This window comes from Schistocerca cancellata, chromosome 1 (assembly GCF_023864275.1).
Source record: "Schistocerca cancellata isolate TAMUIC-IGC-003103 chromosome 1, iqSchCanc2.1, whole genome shotgun sequence".
NCBI classification, from domain to species: domain Eukaryota; kingdom Metazoa; phylum Arthropoda; class Insecta; order Orthoptera; family Acrididae; genus Schistocerca; species Schistocerca cancellata.
The window spans coordinates 1,113,243,650-1,113,268,532 of record NC_064626.1 but is presented as its reverse complement, the minus strand read 5'-3'; the positions used below and the strand labels follow the sequence as shown (position 1 = coordinate 1,113,268,532).

The following is a 24,883-nucleotide window of genomic DNA, read 5'->3' as shown; positions in this document are numbered from 1 at the left end:
AGATACAGAGTCCTAAAGTTAAATGAGCGCTGAAAAATCTGCAGTTGAGATACCAGAAATATTCAAGCTTATGGCTCCTTGCTAGAGATGACCCTTTCTTTCTGTTTGTTTGGCTCATTAATTTCAGAAGCATTATAGCGGAAGTCCCTTGAGGCTTTTTGTGGATAGTGTTGTTGTATATAGAGAAGTCGCAATGTTAATAAATTGTAACCCCATGCAGCAAGACCTGCAGAGGATCGATGCATGATAAGTGGAGTGGGAAATGACCCTCAACCCAAACAAATGTAACGTATTGCGAATACACAGAGGAGAACGACCTTTTACTGTGTGACAACAAAGCTGCAGAACAATCTTGAAGCAGTGACTTCCATAAAATATCTAGGACTGTGCGTATGGAGTGAGCGAAGTGGAACGAGCACACAATTGCGAGTAAGGCAGATTCCAGACGGATTCACTGGAAGAGTCCTCAGGAAATGTAGTCCATCAACAAAGGAAGTACCTTACGAAACACTCGCGCGACCAATACTCGAATATTGCTCATCAGCATGGGATCCATATCAGATATGACTGATAGAGGAAATAGAGAAGATCCAAAGAACAGCAGCACGTTTCGTTACAGGTTCATTTAGTAAGCGCGACAGCGTCACAAAGATGTTCAGCCAGTTCCAGTGGCTGCAAGAGAGGGTTCTGCGTCACGGTATGGTCTACTGTTATGGACTTCCGAGAGCGTACATACCAATATATCGCTTCATGCTACGTTCGTCTCACAAAAAGTCCATGAAGATAATATTACAGAGATTCGAGGCCACTCGGAAGTTTACCAGCACTCTTTCTTCCCACGATCTATACGCAACTGGAATTGGAAAAAAGGGAAGTGACACTGGTACTCCGCAAGTACCCTCCGCCACACACCGTAAGGTGGCTAGAGGAGTATAGATGTAGTTGTTGGTGTAGAACACACGCAGTAAGGCAATATATACTCGCTTCTTGGCTCAGATAACATGTAACGCAACTCCTATTTCAAGCTGAGCCATTACAAATAACATTAACCTCGCAGTTATTAAACAACTAGACAACTTAACCGGCCCACTGCAACATGTTTCTTTTGTTGCCCTCTGTGGTAGCCGGGCAGCCTTCTCATAACTGTTGCTTGTATGTCAGTTCTGCAGCGCAGCTCCCTTAGCCGTACGTTCAAGCAGAACCGTGAAGTGTTGTGATGATTCCTGGAAGGCAGCTGTAGTAACGACCTCCCAGAATTCCACACAGAGCGGTGCAGACTTTGAAGCGGCTACCAGCAGCCTTCACAAGGTGTAAACAGACACCGCACGGGGCGGGCGTTCAACTATTCACTTTGCTCGCCACGTTACAGACGTAACGTCCCAGTCCACAACCATCGCCAGCCGACTCCTGCCCCGACTGACCGCCTTTCCTAATGGCCGTACCCACACCGTCCGGCAGAGATAACACTCTCTCTGTCCACACTCCGGCTAGGCAAAGTGTATCTTACTCACTAAAATATCATCGGAATCAAACTTAACAGCATAAGTGATACAAGCTGCTAATTCATTCTGATTTCACATATAAATTCAGTTAACAGTAAGATTTGAGGAAAACATATTTCAGGTACTGTTTTATTTTACATTTTTTCAAATCGCACCGTGGTTCAGTGGCCACGTTAAACTGTAGGTCCCACTATAACTAGCTGGGCAAGTTAGTTTAAAGATCGGAGGAACGCAAGAGTATACGAACTTCAAATAAAACCACGCGTAATAGAGCATTGTGACGTCCAGATCAAGTTGATGACAGCCCTTCATTTTTATTTTTTTATTTTTTGAAGGAACATACCATCCTTTATGAGTTACAAGCTTCAGTCGGCAGATGGGCCATAGTACACAGCTTACTGAAACCATCTAGTAGATGTATCTTGTTCTGCTTTAAGCCTGGAAGATTCTGGATCCGGCATAGACTGCAAATAATTTGAGCTAACTTACATTGAGACGAAGGACGATGGAAGGAACATTCGGGTTTGGAGTATACTTGACAGTAATGTTTTATTAATGCTCTTCCAACGAGGGCGCGTTCTGTGGCAGGTAACCGTTTGCAGAGAGATGCAGGAGTGCAATCTACATGTATTCCACCTTCAGCATGTGCTATACTAGGACCACCCAGTTTCACACCTCATAATGTATCTATGCAGTGATGTCTGCATAAAATACTGATGATGCTGCTTTCCACACATATGTGCTATTCACAGATGATGTCTCGTCCGCCACCGGTAGCTGAGTGGTGCCGGCACGGCAACTCAGCGTGTTCGGTCAGAGGGTTTTCTGCCCACTCTAATAAAAAAACTGAGCTAATAGATCAACGACGAACTGAAACAGGCGTCATGCGACATCCGCCCTGATCAGATACAACGAACGAAAACAAGCAAAATGAGATTAAAAAAAAGTGGTCAGCGTGACAAACTGTCAATCCTAAAGGCCCGGGTTCGATTCCCGACTGGGTCGGAGTTTTTCGCCGCTCAGGGACTGGATGTTGTGTTGTCTTAATCATCATCATTTCATCCCCATCGACGCCCAAGTCGCCGAAGTGGCATCAAATCGAGTGACTTGCACCAGGCGAACGGTCTACCCGACGGGAGGCCATCGTCACACGACATTTCATTTTTCAGATGATGTCTCCTTTACTCGTGCAAATGGTTTTAATTGTCTGAATAGTCACATTTAGACTTATGAGTACATTAGGATTATGTTGTTGTCGTTGTAGTCTTCAGTCCTGAGACTGGTTTGATGCAGCTCTCCATGCTAATCTATCCTGTGCAAGCTCCTTCATCTCCCAGTACCTACTACAACCTACGTCCTTCTGAATCTGCTTAGTGTATTCATCTTTTGGTCTCCCTCTACGATTTTTACCCTCCACGCTGCCCTCCAATGCTAAATTTGTAATCCCTTGATGCCTCAGAACATGTCCTACCAACCGGTCCCTTCTTCTTGTCAAGTTGTGCCACAAACTTCTCTTCTCACCAATCCTATTCGATACTTCCTCATTAGTTATATGATCTACCCATCTAATCTTCAGCATTCTTCTGTAGCACCACATTTCGAAAGCTTCTATTCTCTTCTTGTCCAAACTATTTATTGTCCATGTTTCACTTCCATACATGGCTACACTCCACACAAATACTTTCAGAAACGACTTCCTGACACTTAAATCTATACTCGATGTTAACAAATTTCTCTTCTTCAGAAACGCTTTCCTTGCCATTGCCAGTCTACATTTTATATCCTCTCTACTTCGACCATCATCAGTTATTTTGCTTCCCAAATAGCAAAACTCCTTTACTACTTTAAGTGTCTCATTTCCTAATCTAATTCCCTCAGCATCACCCGACTTAATTCGACTACATTCCATTATCCTCGTTTTGCTTTTGTTGATGTTCATCTTATATCCTCCCTTCAAGACACTGTCCATTCCGTTCAACTGCTCTTCCAAGTCCTTTGCTGTCTCTGACAGAATTACAATGTCATCGGCGAACCTCAACGTTTTTGTTTCTTCTCTGTGGATTTTAATACCCACTCCGAATTTTTCTTTTGTTTGCTTTACTGCTTGCTCAATATACAGATTGAATAACATCGGGGAGAGGCTACAACCCTGTCTCACTCCCTTCCCAACCATTGCTTCCGTTTCATGCCCCTCGACTCTTATAACTGCCATCTGGTTTCTGTACAAATTGTAAATAGCCTTTCGCTCCCTGTATTTTACCCCTGCCACCTTTAGAATTTGAAAGAGAGTATTCCAGTCAACATTGTCAAAAGCTTTCTCTAAGTCTACAAATCCTAGAAACGTAGGTTTGCCTTTCCTTAATATTTCTTCTAAGATAAGTCGTAAGGTCAGTATTGCCTCACGTGTTCCTACATTTCTACGGAATCCAAACTTATCTTCCCCGAGTTCGGCTTCTACCAGTTTTTCCATTTGTCTGTAAATAATTCGCGTTAGTATTTTGCAGCAGTGACTTATTAAACTGATAGTTCGGTAATTTTCACATCTGTCAACACCTGATTTCTTTGGGATTGGAATTATCATATTCTTCTTGAAGTCTGAGGGTATTTCTCCTGTCTCGTACATCTTGCTCACCAGATGTTAGAGTTTTGTCAGGACTGGCTCTCCCAAGGCCGCCAGTAGTTCTAACGGAATATTTTCCACTCCTGGGGCCTTGTTTCGACTCAGGCCTTTCAGTGCTCTGTCAGACTCTTCACGCAGTATCGTATTTCCCATTTCATCTGCATGTACATCCTCTTCCATTTCCATAATATTGTCCTCAAGTACATAGCCCTTGTATAGACCCTCTATATACTCTTTCCACCTTTCTGCTTTCCCCTCTCTGCTTAGAACTGGGTTTCCATTTGAGCTCCTGATATTCAAACAAGTGGCTCTCTTTTCTCCAAAGGTCTCTTTAATTTTCCTGTAGGCTGTATCTATCTTACCCCTAGTGAGATAAGCCTCTACATCCTTACATTTGTCCTCTAGCCATCCCTGCTTAGCCATTTTGCACTTCCTGTCGATCTCATTTTTGAGACGTTTGTATTCCTTTTAGCCTGCTTCATTTACTGCATTTTTATATTTTCTCCTTTCATCAATTAAATTCAATATTTCTTCTGTTACCCAAGGATTTCTACTAGCCCTCGTCTTTTTACGTACTTGATCCTCTGCTGCCTTCACTACTTCATCCCTCAGAGCTACCAATTCGTCTTCTACTGTATTTCTTTCCCCAATCCCTGTCAATTGTTCCCTTATGCTGTCCCTGAAACTCTGTACAACCTTTGGTTTAGTCAGTTTATCCAGGTCCCATATCCTTAAATTCCCACCTTTTTGCAATTTCATCAGTTTTAATCTGCAGTTCATAACCAACAGATTGTGGTCAGCGTCCACATCTGCCCCTGGAAATGTCCTACAATTTAAAACCTGGTTCCTAAATCTCTGTCTTACCATTATATAATCTATCTGATACCTTTTAGTATCTCCAGGATTCTTCCATGTATACAACCTTCTTTTATGATTCTTGAACCAAGTGTTAGCTATGATTAAGTTATGCTCTGTGCAAAATTCTACTAGACGGCTTCCTCTTTCATTTCTTAGCCCCAATCCATATTCACCTACTATGTTTCCTTCTCTCCCTTTTCCTACTGTCACCCATGACTATTAAATTTTCGTCTCTCTTCACTACCTGAATAATTTCTTTTATCTAATCATACATTTCTTCAATTTCTTCGTCATCTGCAGAGCTAGTTGGCATATAAACTTGTACTACTGTAGTAGGCATGGGCTTCGTGTCTATCTTGGCCACTATAATACGTTCACTATGCTGTTTGTAGTAGCTTACCCGCACTCCTATTTTTTTATTCATTATTAAACCTTCTCCTGCATTACCCCTATTTGATTTTGTATTTAAAACGCTGTATTCACCTGACCAGAAGTCTTGTTCCTCCTGCCACCGAACTTCACTAATTCCCACTATATCTAACTTTAACCTATCCATTTCCCTTTTTAAATTTTCTAACCTACCTGCCCGATTAAGGGATCTGACATTCCTCGCCCCGATCCGTAGAATGCCAGTTTTCTTTCTCCTGATAACGACGTCATCTTGAGTAGTCCCCGCCCGAAGATCCGAATGGGGGACTATTTTACCTCCGGAATATTTTACCCAGGAGGACGCCATCATCATTTAACCATACAGTAAAGCTGCATGCCCTCGGGAAAAATTACGGCTGTAGTTTCCCCTTGCTTTCAGCCGTTCGCAGTACCACAACAGCAAGGCCGGTTTGGTTAGTGTTACAAGCCCAGATCCGTCAATCATCCAGACTGTTGCCCCTGCAACTACTGAAAAGGCTGCTGCCCCTCTTCAGGAACCATACGTTTGTCTGGCCTCTCAACAGATACCCCTCCGTTGTGGTTGCACCTACGGTACTGCTATCTGTATCGTTCATGGGGGGAGGATTATACGTCTTGCAAAAAAAGGTGTCTTGCGAACGCTTTGAGATGGGATGGCAAGGTCCTGTATTTCTGTTAGTACACTGCACGACAGCACCTTACCGCATGTACAGGACTACTGCCTGAGTAGCGAGCTCGTCTGATTTTTTTTCTGAGGGTGCATGTCGGATGTGTCGTCTGCGATACTCGCTTTGCTGCTAGAACTGAAAGGATTGGCACAAATCAATGACGCGTTTGACGACATGAAACAGCATTCTGCCGTATGATACGTAGTTGGATGGGCATTGCTGAAAAAGTACCAAGCACGTAATGAAGGTCAGTAAGTAATGTATTAATACTTATTCTAAGTTTAACCTGTCAAGTAGTTTTTTCATTGTTGAGCTTTACGCACACTCATATCTCATGGGTATAGCTCATGAACGACGGGGTGAAAAGAATCATTAACAAAAATTGGTCCTCTGGATGTGACTTATTGTCTCTCAAAGATTGTTGGGAACCTCTACACGAGGAGGAAAAAGTTTTAGACCTTTACAAGGTTTCTGAGACGAGTGAATGAAGCTTACTTACAGTCTTCCCGAATAGTGGCTAACCGTCGCTAACGGCCGAGGCTGCTTCACATCTGAGTGATGCGTGTTCAGTGACATTACTGATGAATTTTTAGGGCGTTCCACCGCTCTTCAAAAAGAGAAAGCCATGGCTGTGCTCAATTAATCCAAGGAGCAGCCATCGAATTGCAGGCTTTTCAAAACATTCAAGTCTGAGAATCACGGTAGTAATTCGTTCACGAATTGCTCTTAATAAGGGAAAACACAGTTGTTCAGAAAGAAAGGTAGAGTCATAATGGCACCTGCACACGCAGCAGCCAAAAGTTGAGGGACGTCGTCCTTATAGGATTGAGCTGTTAGAGAATAATTTGTGTACGAAGTCTGCTGTTGCTGATTCCTGTGCAAACGGATACCGCACCACCATGACAGTCCAGTGCTCTGCCCAGAAAAAATGAGCTATTTTGTGTTCCATGCTATCTCCAAACATAAATATCTCAGAATATCTCAATTGTCAGATACAAGAATAAAGAAAAAAAAAACAAAAAAAATACAACAAAAAAACCGACTCCAATCGGCACCGTTTTGCACATGATGTTCATCTGTCCAAAGAGATCGAATATAATAGTGACATGTTGTTAATGACATACATATACCGAAGGCGCTTGCATGTAAACTGCAATCAAAATTATAATTGCGAAAATTTGTTATTCATATTCCTCCTTCTGTCACTGTTGACTGTGGGCTGTGAGCAATATCCTTGACTATTTCTTAAGCTACGCTGGTGTGCAAAACTTAAGGACGAAAGTAATTTCCACGTGATGTGTCTCTACAATGAAACATAGCTCGATGAGACTTGGGTCATAGGTAAAAAGAAACGAGACTTTTACTGAAAAAGATAATCAAACTGAAGTGATTACAAAACGCGGGACGTGGTTCTTAATAGCATGTGATCACCACAGACAGCAGTGCATGCTCTCCAACGTGCTCACAAACTGGCTATAAAGCTGTTAAGGAGTTCTTGTTGTAGGGCGTTTCGCCCATGGTGACCACTATATTGGTAAGGACTAAGATTTCTTGTAATAAGGAGACCATTCTTCCACGACCGTGGCTGAAAACCTCTGGTTGCTCATTAGTACAGGTGGACGCATCCTACAAGTGCTCGATGGAGTTTAAATCGGGGAACGAGCATGCAGAACATTAGCAGAATATTCTCTCGTTCCAAGTGCTCTTTCCCCTGCGCAGTTCGATGTGTTCACACATTGTCATCCATAAAAATAAAGTCGGGGTCGAATGCACCCCTGAAGAGACGCACATTGGTAAGGAGTATAGTGTCACGAAAACGTTGACGAGTGATTGCACTGTGTTCAAAGAGTTATAAGTCCTCCCATGAAGCATTATACCTGCCACACCGTATCGCTTGCACCAGCAAATCATCATATTCGACAGTGCTGGACGTATCCTCGTACAGCAAGAGATAGGAAGCCGTAAAGCTCCAAGGCACATTACCTAAGATGATCGTTTTGGTTGTCCAGATATTATGTTGTGGGGAGGCACAATGTTGAATGGGCTTACTGACTTCCATTCAACAGTAGTCATCAGCGCTAGTGAGGGAATGGAATGTCAAAAAAATGGTTCAAATGGCTCTGAGCACTATGGGACTTAACATCTGAGGTCATCAGTCCCCTAGAACTTAGAACTACTTAAACCTAACTAACCTAGGGACATCACACACATCCATGCCCGAGGTAGGATTGGAACCTGCGACCGAAGCGGTCGCGCGGTTCCAGACTGTAGCGCCTAGAACTGCTCGGCTACTCCGGCGGGCTATGGAATGTCCTACCACAAGAACTCCCTACCAATCTTCTGGCCACCATGGGAGCCCACTGCAAAGCATGCATTACTATCCGTGATGATTGCACAATAAATAAAGAACCATCTCCTGCCTTTTGTAATGTCCAGAGGACCACCATAAATAGAGGTGACTTCAGGGTGATTATTGTCTTTGAATAAAAGTGCCATTTCTATTCGACCCATTGCGTATTTCTTTCGGTTAACATCTGTACTATACTGTAGCAGTTCTTTCTGTGTGTGGTTCAAGTTTCATTGAGCTATGTTACTTGGTAGTGAGTGACACATCATGCAAAAGTTACCTTTTTCCCTAAGTTTTGCACACCAGTGTATGTGATATCTCACAATATGGATGGATAGCTTACGAGGTGCGACAATAAAGTAACGAGACTGATGTGGAAAAAAAATGTTGCTTACCGTTTTAGTCAAGTTTAGTGTTGTCTCCTTCAAAGTAGTTCTCTTCTGATTGCACACACTTCTTCTAGCGCTTCTGCCATTGATGGTAACATTTCTGCAACTCATCTTCTGTAATATCCTCGAAGACCCTCGTCACAGCTTTTTGGACATCTTGTGTTGTTTGAAAATGGTGTCCCTTGATCGCCGTTTTGACTCTTGGAAATATAAAAAAGTCGCACGGAGCGATATCTGGTGAATAAGGTGGCTTTGGTAGTACTGAAATTTGTTTTGAGGTTAAAAATTGCTGTACTGACAGAACAGTATGGGATGGCGCATTATCGTGATGCAGAATCCAATTCTCAGCAGTCTTGTCATGGACAGGAAGAACTCTTTTACGAAGTCTTTCTAAAATTTCTTTGTAGTAATATTGGTTAATTATTTGTCCAGGAGGCACGCACTCTTTATGAACAATTCCTTTGGAATCAAAGAAGCACACAAGCATGCATTTCACTTTTGACTTTGACACGCGAGCTTTTTTTGATCTGGGTGATCCCTTTGAACACCATTGCGAACTTTAGCGTTTTGTCTCTGGATCGTACTGAAAAAACCAACTTTCATCACCAGTGATAACACGGTTCAACAATTCTGGATTGATTTCCGTTTGCTCTAACAGATCGGCTGCCACATTTTTCCATGTTTCTCGCTGTTGTGGTGTGATATTTTTGGGGAGCATTTTTGCACAAATCTTTCTCATACCAATATCTTCAGTTATTACTAGACGAACTGTTTCTCGATTGATGTTCAGTTCTTCTGCAATCGTTTTCACGGATAATCTTCGATCAGATCGCACGAGTTCACACACTCTGGCCAAGTTGACATCTGTCCGTGAGGTTGATGGTCGTCCACTGCGGTCTTCATCTTCAACATTCATTCTGCCTTCACTAAACATTTTATGCCAACGAAAAACTTGAGCTCTTGACACAACCTCCTCTCCAAAAGCCCTCTGAAGCTGACCGTAAGTTGTCGTCGCGTTTTCACTCAATTTAACGCAAAAAGAAATGGCATACCGTTGCGCAATATTATGCGGTTACGTTTCTGTGACAAGAGACACAAACACGTGTTAACTTATTACAGCACAACTCACGACTGAGCATTTGCATCGATATGCCGCTTGGACTAGAAGCAGCTTATAGACCAAGGTCAAAGATATTGTGCCTATGCTAGCCTGCAGTGTTGCCACATCTTGCAAAGAAAATCAGTCTCATTACTTTATTGTCGCACCTCGTATGTCTGAACGATAGGTCACCAAACTGCGTATTGCAGTAAGACACGTTCTTGAGAAGCCGTAACTAAATTAACACTAGTACAAAACTAGGGGTGTATCCTGGAGATTCGACACGGGCCAAATACCTCCTTATAACTCACATGTCTGGTTGATAAAAACGCATTTTCTACATCGGTTTTGTATTCCATTTTGCCCCAGATGTTCACCTTCAACCTGTATCGTGTAATGGTAACTTATTTTGACGAATGCAGACAGCAAAACAAAAACAGCAGAAGTCAAACAGAGACACGAGTGGCACGAAAACTTAATTCTCTTCCTTATTGGTACAATTCCGCTTTAACAGAAAGCAGTGTGAGTCGATCGTGGTTTCGATGGACAAAAGGAACTGTCTCGTCACCCCCTCCACACCTCTTTCCTCTCAACTTCGTAGTATTCGACTGTCTCATTCTTTTTCCTCTATTTCTTTACGTTCTTCTTCTTTTGTATGACGCGTAGAAAAGCACCAGATGTGTCAGTGAACTTGCTTACCTAACTTCTATCAATAAATTTCCAATTTACTTAACGGTGGGGCCCAGTTTTCAAACTACAATAAATGAATGGTTACGAGATTATTTTACAATAAGTATTCTGAAGATCTACACTTCGGGTTCATTGTTCCAAAGGATGACTATTAAACAAAGCTAATATTTGCAAATTGTCTTGCACCATCTCTTGTTTCAGATGTTACAGCCATACAAACCTATTAGAAATGTGAAGAAAAAACATATTTTAAGGCCAATACAATGCTCAGTTATATCTCGGTAAGAGGTTTATTGAGACAGCACAAAAGGATTGTGTAGAGGGCTTTTATGTCTGACCTTAAGTAGTACTTATACAATACTTTCGTTTATTATCTTAGCTGAAAATATGTTAACAGTACTAATGTCAAATGTCATCTAACAGAACACTCAAGTGTATTGTAGAATTAGATATCCTCGGTGCAACTGTCACGTTGATAGTGCATGAAATTAAAGCGGGAAGTGCTCAGAGAATCTTTAATACAACGAAACTGTCGCGAAAGGATCGGTAATTACAAGTAAGTGTATTGTCTTCCAGTCTTTGTAACAGGACTTTTGTACACGCAACTTATATTTGTGTAACGCTGCTGCAGAGGATCGATAAATCGAAGAACTCTCGTCTCCTAACGCAAAAGGAACATTTGTCGGTGTTTAGATCTAGAAACTCGATGTGGTATGCCAGCCAGCTGGCTTGTTCTGCCAGCTCACGAACGGTTACTTTTAAGGTTTGTTTGTTCATGCTGACATTTTTCCATATATGTAGTTCTCGCAATCTGTATTTTGTCTTCGAAATACAGATCCAACATGTGATTCAAATTTTCAGTCTGTCGAGAATTTAGATACCATTCATACCACAAGTAGGCAACAAGGCTCTATATAGACTCGTGAACTACCACTTTGCGCTCCCTTGCTGCTGCTGGGGAGTTGGAACTGAAGATTAAGGGGAAAGCCAATTTGAAGAGCAACCGGACATAGAATCACCCCAGCATCCGCTTTACAGCCTGGAAAGGTCCCCACGAAATACTGGTCGGCACTGGAGTATGTAAGAGTCCAGCGAGATCCACACTATATTTTTTCTTCAGAAATGACATTGTATGGAACGTAGAAATTTACTTGTTCCAGCGAACAGAATCGGGGTGTTATCAGCTGACAGGATACTGTCTCGAAGCTCTATCAGCGCAGTCAGGAGCTTCCGCATCGTAATTAGCACGTTTCCGTCTTTCATTAGTTACTTCGTATCAGCTACAGGTGGGTCCGAACTTATTGTCGCGACATGAGTGGATATGCGAATTAAGAGACTGGACTTTTGTAATGATGATTTTGTAATGATTCATTAAGAAACAGATGTAACATATACGGGCTTCAACATAAGCAGGTGGGAGACGGAAAATTGATGCAACAGAAACACTGCTGGAAAAGAACTGTAAAAAAATGTTCATAAGGACAGATTCTCTAAAATATTGATAAGTTGTCGTAGAATAATCCATAAAATCGCTAGCTTAATTTGTATTTCCCAGAATTCCTCATCGATTTGATTCAAGTACAGTAAATCTTCATTACACGCTACTGTAATAACATATAGAGTTTTCACCACAAACTGAACAGGTTTCTTTAAAATAAAAAAGACTGAACTTATTTCAGCATTTCATGCTAGTCTTCGTCACAGTCATATAGCAGTAAGCTGAAAGAATGTTAAACATCGCTCGTGTAGCATTAACACATATCTAAGACGGCTTCTCTGTGATTCTTACTTCTTGTTCTTCTCTTTTACAACTTGATTTCATTGTCTCTCTTCGGAGCGCATAACTACACTCCTGGAAATTGAAATAAGAACACCGTGAATTCATTGTCCCAGGAAGGGGAAACTTTATTGACACATTCCTGGGGTCAGATACATCACATGATCACACTGACAGAACCACAGGCGCATAGACACAGGCAACAGAGCATGCACAATGTCGGCACTAGTACAGTGTATATCCACCTTTCGCAGCAATGCAGGCTGCTATTCTCCCATGGAGACGATCGTAGAGATGCTGGATGTAGTCCTGTGGAACGCCTTGCCATGCCATTTCCACCTGGCGACTCAGTTGGACCAGCGTTCGTGCTGGACGTGCAGACCGCGTGAGACGACGCTTCATCCAGTCCCAAACATGCTCAGTGGGGGACAGATCCGGAGATCTTGCTGGCCAGGGTAGTTGACTTACACCTTCTAGAGCACGTTGGGTGGCACGGGATACATGCGGACGTGCATTGTCCTGTTGGAACAGCAAGTTCCCTTGCCGGTCTAAGAATGGTAGAACGATGGGTTCGATGACGGTTTGGATGTACCGTGCACTATTCAGTGTCCCCTCGACGATCACCAGTGGTGTACGGCCAGTGTAGGAGATCGCTCCCCACACCATGATGCCGGGTGTTGGCCCTGTGTGCCTCGGTCGTATGCAGTCCTGATTGTGGCGCTCACCTGCACGGCGCCCAACACGCATACGACCATCATTGGCACCAAGGCAGAAGCGACTCTCATCGCTGAAGACGACACGTCTCCATTCGTCCCTCCATTCACGCCTGTCGCGACACCACTGGAGGCGGGCTGCACGATGTTGGGGCGTGAGCGGAAGACGGCCTAACGGTGTGCGGGACCGTAGCCCAGCTTCATGGAGACGGTTGCGAATGGTCCTCGCCGATACCCCAGGAGCAACAGTGTCCCTAATTTGCTGGGAAGTGGCGGTGCGGTCCCCTACGGCACTGCGTAGAATCCTACGGTCTTGGCGTGCATCCGTGCGTCGCTGCGGTCCGGTCCCAGGTCGACGGGCACGTGCACCTTCCGCCGACCACTGGCGACAACATCGATGTACTGTGGAGACCTCACGCCCCACGTGTTGAGCAATTCGGCGGTACGTCCACCCGGCCTCCCGCATGCCCACTATACGCCCTCGCTCGAAGTCCGTCAACTGCACATACGGTTCACGTCCACGCTGTCGCGGCATGCTACCAGTGTTAAAGACTGCGATGGAGCTCCGTATGGCACGGCAAACTGGCTGACACTGACGGCGGCGGTGCACAAATGCTGCGCAGCTAGCGCCATTCGACGGCCAACACCGCGGTTCCTGGTGTGTCCGCTGTGCCGTGCGTGTGATCATTGCTTGTACAGCCCTCTCGCAGTGTCCGGAGCAAGTATGGTGGGTCTGACACACCGGTGTCAATGTGTTCTTTTTTCCATTTGCAGGAGTGTATTTTGAGCATATCCGTGACAGAATTTGCAGCTGTCTCAGATGGCAGAGTTATGTGAGAAAGGACTCGTTTAATGTGCTTGCGCCTCTGACTCTCTTTTTCTCATGTGTATGTTAAATATTTGTGTGTACATAGAGACAAGAAGACACCATTTAGCGTCTCTTTCAGTGGGTGACGTTTCGGAGAAGGATTATAAAGTAAAATCGGGATATTCGTGTCAGATGATTTAGGAAAAAACAGTGTAATTCCGGTAAAGAAAGAGCTGTTTCCTTCAGAGGCAAAAATAGTAATAGCGGCACAAGCATATACGAGCAACTGTGTCCACTGAAACTACGGTAAACTACACAATCGTCAGTTGCCACTGGTCATTTTTTTCGGAAGCCGAAAGCGTGCGGACATGAATAGGAACGAAGCAAATCATGTAGCTGCTTGTTGCGGCAACAAATCAAGGGTATAGTCGTGGTGTGAGGCAACTAAATGTAAGACAGATCCATTTAGAAATTCTCAAAATTCTGCAAGGAGGCTGCCCTCTGCGCTCTTGCCCGTCATCTTTTGTCTTTTCCACGATCGTCCACGTGGACGTTACGTGATTCAAATGCACATTTGCCTGTCGCCTTGTACTTGCGTCTTGTTAGTTAAAACGGAATAGACCCTGAAAATGGATAGCGATTGGGTAATTACTATTTCGCGACGTTGCGTACGAAATCATTCTGGTATTCTTTCGTCTCAAAACGACAAGAACTGAAACATATTACATAAAGTAATGCAGTTGAGTAAAGCCTTTATCGATGTAAGCAGTATTATTCCTGAAATATATTATGATCGTGGTCTCATACCAGGAACTTATTTAATTTATTATTAATTCCTAAGTCATTAAGAAAAACTCTGACTCGAAAGGAGTTCGTAATTTTTAGTTCTTAAATTTAGTTAAAAAAAAAAGCGGTTCACGAAGGTGAAGGAGATAAACTTTGCCTCGGACCTTGAGGACTCTGTAACGGCATGAATATATTTTCTTTCTTTCCGGTTTTTATCTTTTCTGTTGGGGTTACGTTGGGCAGACAGAATTAGCTTTGTATGCGAATCTGCCGTGCGAAAGCATGAAAGGGGAAAAATACTAGTATAACGGCGAAGCTACATAGCAAGGTGTAAAAATGCTAGTAAGAGATTCAGCGGACTGGACTATGAGTTCCTATATCTTTAAGCTGCATTGATCTGTTTTCGCAGAGATTGTTTTGAAGTAAAAAGTGCAATTGTCTTTTGGTGAAGCGCACAGTTAACGCTTTATGCGACTGAAAACAGTTCTCTTAGTTGTGGAAGGCGCAACGAAATAAATTTCCTTCATTTTGGAGCATGACTATGAGAGTGCGTCGAGACAGATTGTAGACGTGCGGGGTGGAATTAAATATGTGTAGAAATGGTCTAATTTATTTAATTGTGTAGTGAAACTATCTGCGGTGAAAGTAAAATTTTTTTCCGACTAAATGAACGATGCGGAAGCACAAAGTAATTTTTTTTTCGAGGCCATAGCTCCTCGGCTGAAGTCATTATACACTCGCCACTTTCATCTCACAGGTTCACTCCTCCAATATCTTTGTTCTGCTCTTCCAAATATGCGAGGCGGCGCAGTAGTTGAGATGGACTATGGGAAAACCGGGAGAGAAAAGAATCGAAGCGTTTGAGATTTGGTGTCATGGATATGAGGTTGAAAACTAGGCGAACTGAGAGGAAATGAGTTCTGCACCGAATCGGCTAGGAAAGGAGTGTGCAGAGAAAAATGACTAGAAGAAGGGACAGGATGATAGGGTATGTGTTAAGATGTCACGGAATAACCTCCGAATGACTAAAGGGAGTTGCAGAAGGTAAAAACTGTAGGGGAAGGCAGAGATTGAAATATATTTAACAAACAGTTGAAGTGAGTACACCACTTTTTACGGCTTTACCTTTTTTTGGCATGTCAACGCAATAGTTTTTGTACGCTAGAAACTACTCCTCGCAGTTGATGGCACCTGATGATGAAGCTTTAGGCTTCGAAACAGGTAAGGCAATAAATAGAATTACTGGCAACTGATGTGGATTTTTTTATTCTCTTAATACGTTCCTCAGTTGCAGATGTTCGCATGGTCATATATTTTGAGGCAATTGAAGGACAGAAATGGTAAACTTTCTAAGCGCCATTTTTTCACAAATCGCGTCTCCAGTACTGTTGTGTTTTCAGTACTCTGTTGCATGGCTCTAGATCCAGATGCCGAACCATGGAGAGAATGTTTCAGACATCTGTTAGCAGATGGCGATTGGTCTTCGTGCTAAGCTGTGCTTCCCTCTGAAGCTCCAAAGTATAAGTGATATGAGAAGTAAATTTTATTAACTGCTGTTCTACTAGGTAACAAACTACTGCTGCTTTCTGTTCTTACTGTATCACAAATAAAACGGTAGTGCCTCAGCATTAATGGCAATTAGAATAAAAACTCTTTTGCTGCTGCTTTGACGAAAACCGACATTTCTGAGACCGTGGCTGTGTACAAAATACATGTTGATTCTTGCTAAGAAGAAAAGAGCAACCACCGACAGTTAGTAATGCTGCTTATTTACAAAAATAGCGCCGTTACTGGTTTCGAACCGTCAAGTTCACCCTCAGAAGGCTGTACAAGTTCATATTACATTTGTTGTTGTTTCGTTAGTTGTTAAAAAAGAATCAACAATCAATGGAAACGACGACTAATGTAATATAAATGTGAACAGCCGTCGTCTGTTCGAAACAACTGACGGCGCTATTTGTGTAAACAAATAGCATTGTTAACAGTGGGTGGTTGCTGTTTTCTTCTTTGAACGGACCAGACAGTTTCCTGGTGCGGCACTTAGAACGTTTTTGATAAAGTACCCATTTCCTAATTTGTCTCTCTATTCTTTGCGGTAATACGGTGAGGAGCGTAATTCTATGGTGTAACAATATCTTCTCAACTGTTTGGATGCAAATCTGTTTTCTACAAACAGAAGAAAAACGTGAATATGAATATTTAAAGGAGGCTGACATTGTCAAGTACGCCTTGTAAATAATTGTTAACGCTTATTGCATGAAAGGTGGCGGAGTGTTTTTATTATAAAAAACGGCGTGATGACTGATTGCCTATACTAGTAGAGGTTGGAACGCCAGTGGAGATGAAACGGCAGGCCGAACTCAAGCTCTGGGCGGAAGGCCCGCACAGGTGTTGGTCCTGCTTAAACACAGGAAGTAGGAGACGGACGTCGTGGCACCTGAGCTCTGGAGCACAATAGGCCACTGTTGTACGACGTGCATTCAAGTTCTAAGGCCTCCGATTTTTTTTTTCTAATTAACTACTCACCCGAAATCGATGAAACTGGCGTTACTTCTTGACGTAATCGCCCTGCAGACGTACACATTTTTCACAACGCTGACGCCATGATTCCATGGCAGCGGCGAAGACTTCTTCAGGAGTCTGTTTTGACCACTGGAAAATATCTGAGGCAATAGCAGCACGGCTGGTGAATTTGCGGCCACGGAGAGTGTCTTTCATTGTTGGAAAAAGCCAAAAGTCACTAGGAGCCAGGTCAGGTGAGTAGGGAGCATGAGGAATCACTTCAAAGTTGTTATCACGAAGAAACTGTTGCGTAACGTTAGCTCGATGTGCGGGTGCGCTGTCATGGTGAAACAGCACATGCGCAGCCCTTCCTGGACGCTTTTGTTGCAGTGCAGGAAGGAATTTGTTCTCCAAAACATTTTCGTAGGATGCACCTGTTACCGTAGTGCCCTTTGGAACGCAATGGGTAAGGATTACGCCCTCGCTGTCCCAGAACATGGACACCATCATTTTTTCAGCACTGGCGGTTACCCGAAATTTTTTTGGTGGCGGTGAATCTGTGTGCTTCCATTGAGCTGACTGGCGCTTTGTTTCTGGATTGAAAACTGGCATCCACGTCTCATCCATTGTCACAACTGACGAAAATAAAGTCCCATTCATGCTGTCGTTGCGCGTCAACATTGCTTGGCAATATGCCACACGGGCAGCCATGTGGTCGTCCGTCAGCATTCGTGGCACCCACGTGGATGACACTTTTCGCATTTTCAGGTCGTCATGCAGGATTGTGTGCACAGAACCCACAGAAATGCCAACTCTGGAGGCGATCTGTTCAACAGTCATTCGGCGATCCCCCAAAACAATTCTCTCCACTTTCTCGATCATGTCGTCAGACCGGCTTGTGCGAGCCCGAGGTTGTTTTGGTTTGTTGTCACACGATGTTCTGCCTCCATTAAACTGTAGCACCCACGAACGCACTTTCGACACATCCATAACTCCATCACCACATGTCTACTTCAACTGTCGATGAATTTCAATTGGTTTCACACCACGCAAATTCAGAAAACGAATGATTGCACGCTGTTCAAGTAAGGAAAACGTCGCAATTTTAAGTATTTAAAACAGTTCTCATTCTCGCCGCTGGCGGCAAAATTCCATCTGCCGTACGGTGCTGCCATCTCTGGGACGTATTGACAATAAACGCGGCCTCATTTTAAAACAATGCGCATGTTTCTATCTCTTTCCAGTCCGGAGAAAAAAAAATCGGAGACCTTAGAACTTGAATGCACCTCGTAGTAGGGCCGGAAGGATAACCGGATAATACTACCGAACTCCGCGAATTTTGGACACAGGTGAGAGCAACGAAGAAGTGGCACCTCGGATACCACGCAGGCTGGGTTATTTCCAAGGATTTTTACTCAGAAGCGTACCATTGTACGAGTATAGGTTTTTCCTCGCAAACTTTCCGCGCTGGACGACAAAAGACAAAATATGATTGGTCGTCGTTCGGATGAATCTGTAGAGAGGGAGAATATTCCGTGGTTTCGAGAATATGATTCGTTTTCGGAATTACGATGGTGGGGAGCTGAGCCTTGCTGGGAGACCAGCGGTGGAGAGATGAGGTCTTCCATTGTGGGCGTCCGTGTGTGACGGTCGCTCGATATGAGCTTTGTTGGTACAGATGGACTTGCTGTCTTTGCTGTCAGGAGAGTTTGTAGTTAGAACAGCTAGGTACTGTACTGTTGAGAACCTGTACGATTCTGGACTTCACCTCCGGGTTGGAAGTCGTCGTTGAGTACTCAGCGTTCAGTAACTGTGAGCACTTCCTCTGCCTATACTTAGGCTGAGACGTTATCTGAACTCCGTTCTTGTGGCTGGGAGTTCGCGTTTCTAGTCTGTAGAACACAGAGAGGAGAGGACAGTATTAGAGTATATTAGTCAGAGGACCGCCTTCTGCCGTCCTAGTGTTTGAAAGAGTTTATTTGTGGTTGGAGTTCTTCCATCGTCGCAGACGTGTACGAGAACCATCATTCGATGCACCGGGCGCAGTACATACGGTGATATCACAAACTGCTTCGGTTTATTAGGGCTATAAAAGCTAAACAGCTGTGATCACGTCATTTTATTTCCACTGAGGTTCCACACCACCGTAGATCATCTTTGAAAGTAGTGTCTTCTAGTGTTTGGTACGTAGATGATGTCAGTCATTTCGCGTTATTGATATTAGACTGCGCAGTCATAATAAGGGGCAGAGTTGGGCAATTGATTAGTAGAATTACTTAGGAAATGTAACCTTTGTAATATAAAGTTTTTTTTAATCTACAATAAATATATAAGCAGGAACAACGCTTATCATTTAGTAGTATTAGTTGCCTTAATCATTCATTTATGTTTAGGTTGTAATTTATATGTTAAAGTCCATTAAGAGATCCTAAGATCTGCTTCAGGGGGTAGTCAGACGGGGTCACATCTTCACTTTAGCGTTTATTATTTTCCGTGGCGCGCATTTATTTCTACACCCGTCTGGAGTAGCATCTTGGAAAGTGTTCGGCAATGTAAAATAGTGCAAGATGTTCGAAATTCTGAGAAAAACTGGAGTAAGAGAGGGAATATACAGTATGTACAAGAACCAAGAGGGAACAACAAGGCCGGAAGGCCAAGAACGAAGAACTTGGATTACTAATGGTGTAAGACAAGGATGCAGTCTTTCACCCCTACCGGTCAGTCTACAATCGAGGAAGAAACGACGGAAATAAATGAAAGATTCAAAAAGAGGGATTAAAATCCAGGGTGAAAGAAAATGAATGACAAGATTCACTGCTGACATTGCAATCATGATTGGAGGTGAAGAAGAGCTACAGGATCTGTTGAAGTCGCGCGAGTGGCCGCGTGGTTTGAGGCGCCATGTCACGGATTGGGCTGCTCCCCTCGCCGGAGGATCTGGTCCTCCCTCGCGCATGGGTGTATGTGTTGTTCATAGCATGAGTTAGTGTACGTTAGTTTAAGTAGTGTGTATGTCTAGGGACTGATACCTAAGCAGTTTTGTCCCTTAGGAATCCACACACATTTGAACATTTTTCGATCTGTTGAATGGCATGAACTGTCTAATGAGTACCGATTATGTGCTGAGAATACACAAGAAAAGAAGTCACAAGTATTGAGAAGTAGAAAAAATGAGACGAGCGTGAAGCTCAACATCAAAGTTGGTGATCAGGAAGTAGACGAAGTGAAGGAATTCTGCTACCGTGGAAGCAAAGTGACCTATGGAGGACTAAGCAACGAATTGACGCATGGTGCAGGGAATGGCAATTGAATCTCAATGTAGACAAGTGTAATGTGCTGCGAATACATAGAAAGAAAGATCCCTTATCATTTAGCTACAATATAGCAGGTCAGCAACTGGAAGCAGTTAATTCCATAAATTATCTGGGAGTACTCATTAGGAGTGATTTAAAATGAAATAATCATATAAAGTTGATCGTCGGTAAAGCAGATGCCAGGCTGAGATTCATTGGAAGAATCCTAAGGAAATGCAATCCGAAATCAAAGGAAGTAGGTTACATTACGCTTGTTCGCCCACTGCTTGAATACTGCTTAGCAGTGTGGGATCCGTACCAGATAGGGTTGATAGAAGTGATAGAGAAGATCCAACGGAGAGCAGCGCGCTTCGTTACAGGATCATTTAGTAATCGCGAAAGCGTTACGGAGATGATAGATAAACTCCAGTGGAAGACTCTGCAGGAGAGATGCTCAGTAGCTCGGTATGGACTTTTGTTGAAGTTTCGAGAACATACCTTCACCGAAGAGTCAAGCAGTATATTGCTCCCTCCTACGTGTATCTCGCGAAGAGACCATGAGGATAAAATCAGAGAGATTAGAGCCCACACAGAGGCACACCGACAATCCTTCTTTCGCTGAACAATACGAGACTGGAATAGAAGGGAGAACCGATAGAGGTACTGAAGGTACCCTCCGCCACACACCGTCAGGTGGCTTGCGGAGTATGGATGTAGATGTAGATAGATACAAAAATCAGACTAACGCAGGCAAAGAGGGCATTCCTGGCCAGGAGAAATTTAGCAGTATCAGACATAGACCTTAATTTGAAGAAGAAATTTCTGAGAATGAACGTTTGGAGCTGTGAATCATGGACAGCAGGAAAGCCGAAACAGAGGAGAACAGAAGCGTCTGATATGTGGTGCTGCAGAAGAATGGTGAAAATTTGATGGGCTGATAAGGTAAGGAATGAGGAGATTCTCTTTTAAATCGGCGAGGAAAGGAACCTGTGGAAAACGCTGAACAAAAAGTGCGCTGAGCACTATGGGATTTAACATCTGAGGTAATCAGTCCCCTAGAACGTAGAACTACTTAAAACTAACTAACCTAAGGACGTCACACACATCCATGCCCGAGGCAGGATTCAAACGCTGACAAAAAGACGGGACATGATGACAGGAGATGTGTACGACAACAGGGAATAACCTGCATGTTACTGCAGGGAGCTGTAGAGGGGAAAACTGTAGGGGAGGTCACCCGCTTGTAACATCTGCATCTAAATCTACATGATTACTCTGCAATTCACATTTAAGTGCTTGGCAGAGGGTTCATCGAACCACAATTATGCTATCTCCCTACCATTCCACTCCCGAATAGCGCGCGGGAAAAACGAACACCTAAACCTTTCTGATCGAGCTCTGATTTCTCTTATTTTATTTTGATGATCATTCCTACCTATGTAGGTTGGGCTCAACAAAATATTTTCGCATTCGGAAGAGAAAGTTGGTGACTGAAATTTCGTAAATAGATCTCGCCGCGACGAAAAACGTCTTTGCTTTAATGACTTTCATCCCAACTCGCGTATCATATCTGCCACACTCTCTCCCCTATTACGTGATAATACAAAACGAGCTGCCCTTTTTTGCACCCTTTCGGTGTCCTCCGTCAATCCCACCTGGTAAGGATCCCACACCGCGCAGCAAGATTCTAACAGAGGACGAACGAGTGTAGTGTAAGCTGTCTCTTTAGTGAACTTGTTGCATCTTCTAAGTGTCCTGCCAATGAAACGCAACCTTTGGCTCGCCTTCCCCACCACATTATCTATGTGGTCTTTCGAACTGAAGTTGTTCGTAATTTTAACACCCAAACATCCAACATCCAAACAAATAATGTTGAGCAGGTGGAAGAATTCGTGGAGGGTCGCATCAAACCAGTCAGAAGACTGGGGACTGTTCTGATAAATGTCAAAATGTTGAAATGTGTGCGAAATCTTATGGGACTTAACTGCTAAGGTCATCAGTCCCTAAGCTTACACACTACTTAACCTTAATTATCCTAAGGACAAACACACACACCCATGCCCGAGGGAGGACTCGAACCTCCGCCGGGACCAGCCGCACAGTCCATGGCTGATAAATGTCAGATTTGGCAGTTAGAGTATTTCCATTTTTACTCTTCGACTGAGAGCGTGGTTGTCTGTCATTAAGAGGTTGGCGCAGGAGAGGAATTCGTGACCTGTTGCAGCAAAACTGTCACAAAATTAATGAAAAAGAAAGAAACAGAAATCTGGCAGGAGGAAGATGAAGCGTCTTACTGGCAGAAGGTGTCAATATCTCTAGAACTGAAAGACTTTGGAGTACCTGAAGGCATCGGAGACGTTACTTTTCAAGCAGTGGAAGGCAGTGAGTAGAAAAGGAATCATGACGCTGGAAGCAGCACCAGCAGCAGCAGCAGCAGTAGCGGCAGCGTTGTGGGCAGGCAGTAAACAGTGTTACCTTGTGAGTGCGGACGGGTGTGTTTCGAAAACAGCCGGCGGCCGGTCTGCGCGCAGCCCGGGCGACGACAGCCGTAAAGAGCACAGTGTCGGCGCGGCGGCTGGCGCGCGCTCCACGCACCTGCGACGCGGACGCTACGCTGGCTGACGCTACACTGGCTCCGACACCGCTGCCGCCCTCCCCTGCGATCGATGGCCGCTGCCGTGGCGCGCCGTGCACCCTGCGCGCCACACGACACGCCGCCCTCTCGCCCAATAATGGCATCCGCGTCTCCGTAAATACTGACGCTCAGCTCAGCCGTCGACACGAACGCTCCCTCCTCTCCACCCTGCCTACAACATCTTCGAGGATCAGGTCTGATTCCACAGGGAAACAGTTGCGCCCAGGCACTGTACTCATTTAAATTAGTAAAGCGTACGTCAGTCACAAGTTATGTTTATCGCATATCTAGATTTCGGTCACTGTGTGGCCATCTTCAGTGCAGTAAATGTATGTTAGACCATTAAAAACACACGGTGGCCTCAGTTTGAAGTCAGCTTCTGATATGAACAGTCCAATTGGGACTACCTGCATATACAAGCCATTAAAATTGCTACACCAAGAAGAAATGCAGATGATAAACGGGTATTCATTGCACAAATATATTATACTAGAACTAACATGTGATTACATTTTTCGCAATTTGGGTGCATAGATCCTGAGAAATCAGTACCCAGAACAACCACCTCTGGCCGTAATAACGGCCTTGATACGCCTGGGCATTGAGTCAAACAGAGCGTGTACAGAAACAGCTGCCCATGCAGCTTCAACACCATACCACAATTCATCAAGAGTAGTGACTGGCGTATTGTGACGAGCCATTTGCTCGGCCACCATTGACCAGACGTTTTCGATTGGTTAGAGATCTGGAGAATGTGCCGGCCAGGGCAGCAGTCGAACATTTTCTGTATCCAGAAAGGCCCGTACAGGACCTGCAACATGCGGTCGTGCATTATCCTGCTGAAATGTAGGGTTTCACAGGAATCGAATGAAGGGTAGAGCCACGGGTCGTAACACATCTGAAATGTAACGTCCACTGTTCAAAGTGTCGTCAGTGCGAACAAGAGGTGACCGAGACGTGTAACCAATGGCACCCATCACGCCGGGTGATACGCCAGTGTGGCGATGACGAATACACGCGTCCACTGTGTGTTCACCGCGATGTCGCCAAACACGGACGCGACCATCATGTTGCTGCAAACAGAACCTGGATTCGTCGTTGAGTACACCATCGCAGGCGCTCCTGTCTGTGATGCAGCGTCAAGAGTAACCGCAGCCATGGTCTCCGAGGTGATAGTCCGTGCTGCTGCCAACGTCGTCGAACAGTTCGTGCAGATGGTTGTTGTCATTCAAATATCCCCATCTGTTGACTCAGAGATCGAGACGTGGCTGCACTATCCGTTACCGCCATGCGGATAATATTCCTGTCATCTCGACTGCTAGCGATACGAGGCCGCTGGGATCCAGCACGGCGTTCCGATTACCCTCCTCAACCCACCGATTCCATATTCTGCTACCAGTCATTGGATCTCGACCAACGCGAGCAGCAATGTCGCGATACGATAAACCGCAATCGCGATAGGCTACAATCCGACATTTATCAAAGTCGGAAACGTGATGGTATACATTTCTCCTCCTTACACGAGGCATCACAACAACGTTTCACCAGGCAACGCCAGTCAACTGCTGTTTGTGTATGAGAAATCGGTTGGAAACTTTCCTCATGTCATCAGGTTGTAAGTGTCGCCACCGGCGCCAACGTTGTGTGAATGATCTGAAATGCTAATCATTTGCATATCACAGCATCGTCTTCCTGTCGGTTAACTTTCGCGTCTGTAGCACGTCATCTTCGTGGTGTAGCAATTTTAATTGCCAGTAGTGTATTTCAAATTTTTTTAACTTACATGTA

General features: G+C 44.1%; 1 protein-coding gene across 1 annotated transcript in view; it reads right to left on the bottom strand.

The window, feature by feature from the left end:
• Positions 1 to 23,074, bottom strand: part of LOC126163063 (uncharacterized) — a 282,388-nt gene extending 259,314 nt beyond the window's left edge. Inside the window, exon 1 of the mRNA XM_049919967.1 lies at positions 22,936 to 23,074. The gene's annotated coding sequence lies outside the window, so the exon portion shown is untranslated. The remainder of the gene's footprint in view (positions 1 to 22,935) is intronic.
• Positions 23,075 to 24,883: the final 1,809 nt, after the last annotated feature.